General features: G+C 47.3%; 1 protein-coding gene across 1 annotated transcript in view; it reads left to right on the top strand.

Annotated features, from left to right (window-relative positions):
• Positions 1-976, top strand: part of LOC127007954 (uncharacterized) — a 6428-nt gene extending 5452 nt beyond the window's left edge. The window contains exon 2 of the mRNA XM_050879500.1: positions 1-976. This exon is cut by the window's left edge and continues 535 nt beyond it. The gene's annotated coding sequence lies outside the window, so the exon portion shown is untranslated.
• Positions 977-1363: the final 387 nt, after the last annotated feature.

Genomic DNA, 1363 nt, shown 5'->3' with positions numbered 1-1363 from the left:
CGCTCCTGAGCACGCCAGAGTGCGCTGTGCTATGCAGCGCCAACACAATGAACGACGCGGCCGAGGAGAATACACTGGTGCAGCAGAGCGGGGCCGTTGTCGACTTGTCGTGCCTCCACGCTGCGTCGGGGGCAGGAAAGGATAGTAGGGATGACAAGGGCATCATGTGTGGCACGGGCGACGCAAAACGACTAGTGTTACGTAACGGCCTGTGCATTACGGGGGGCATTAGGCATCACGCTCAAGAGGCCGACCTCGTACCGTGTCATGTGTGTATACTGAGCACTGCTGGGTGTTTTGCCTTCCTGTGAGTCTCAAGTGTGCTGTGACTGAGGTGTGAAAAAATACTGGACCACCCCCACTGGGTCCTCCATTTGTGATTCTAAGAAAAGACAATGTAATTCGGCACATTTGACAATTCTCCACGGGCGCCACGCGTCATTGAGGTGCACAAATGCGGCAGCAGTCTCGCGCAGCTCACTGATCTAGTCTGTTACGGACAGCCTCTCACGGGAAGCGTTCCTCTCTGTGAAGATTCACCGGACACGTTTAGGCTACGTCAAGGATCTTTAGGATGCAGCAATGAGGAATAACGTATTGTTACATTGCAGTTCTATATAAAGTTTTCTCTTATTATATTATGCTTTATATGAAATATTTAATCTCGTGACATGTGTGTGTGTGTGTGTGTGTGTGTGTGTGTGTGCGCGCGCGTAACCTTGAATATTCTTCCTCAAGGAATACAGTATGAATGCACAGCCTAGATATCGTATAGTCCATCATTATTTTTATACTCTTTTTACTCTGAGCGGCCAAAGCTCAGCCTGTTGGATCAACCCATCATGTCCTCGCACACTGAGGGCACAACACACTTCGTAATTTACACCCACATAATTTAAGCCAAAGCGCATCATCTATATTTTAACAAAATGGCCAGTATGTCACTTTTGTAAGGAATAAAAGTATTCATTGACAACCCACTCGCTTTTATGTACATCCCCTGTGGTGTGTGTGTGTGTGTGTGTGTGTGTGTGTGTGTGTGTGTGTGTGTGTGTGTGTGTGTGTGTGTCATTCCTTCACCAAGGGCGTGATCACGTGCTGAACTAACAATCACCAACTTTGTCTGTTCGAACTTAGTGTTCCTCTGGTACCAAGGCGGCGCTTGCCAGGCCTCTCCTGCTTGGCTGGATTCCTCTCTTGCTCTCAGGAGGTTGTCTGTCCATCCTACATGCTCTCGTGATACATGTTTATATATTACTTGCCTCAGTTCACCTCTAGTACAAGGAACAGTTATGGTTGGCACCTTTAGACTCAGCAGATATCACAAAACTCACATGCTTTTTTTCAAAATTAAGTAAAATGA

Source organism: Eriocheir sinensis, chromosome 36 (assembly GCF_024679095.1).
Source record: "Eriocheir sinensis breed Jianghai 21 chromosome 36, ASM2467909v1, whole genome shotgun sequence".
Classification (NCBI taxonomy): domain Eukaryota; kingdom Metazoa; phylum Arthropoda; class Malacostraca; order Decapoda; family Varunidae; genus Eriocheir; species Eriocheir sinensis.
Note: the sequence above shows the minus strand (reverse complement) of the source record. Positions and strands in the feature narration are given on the sequence as shown.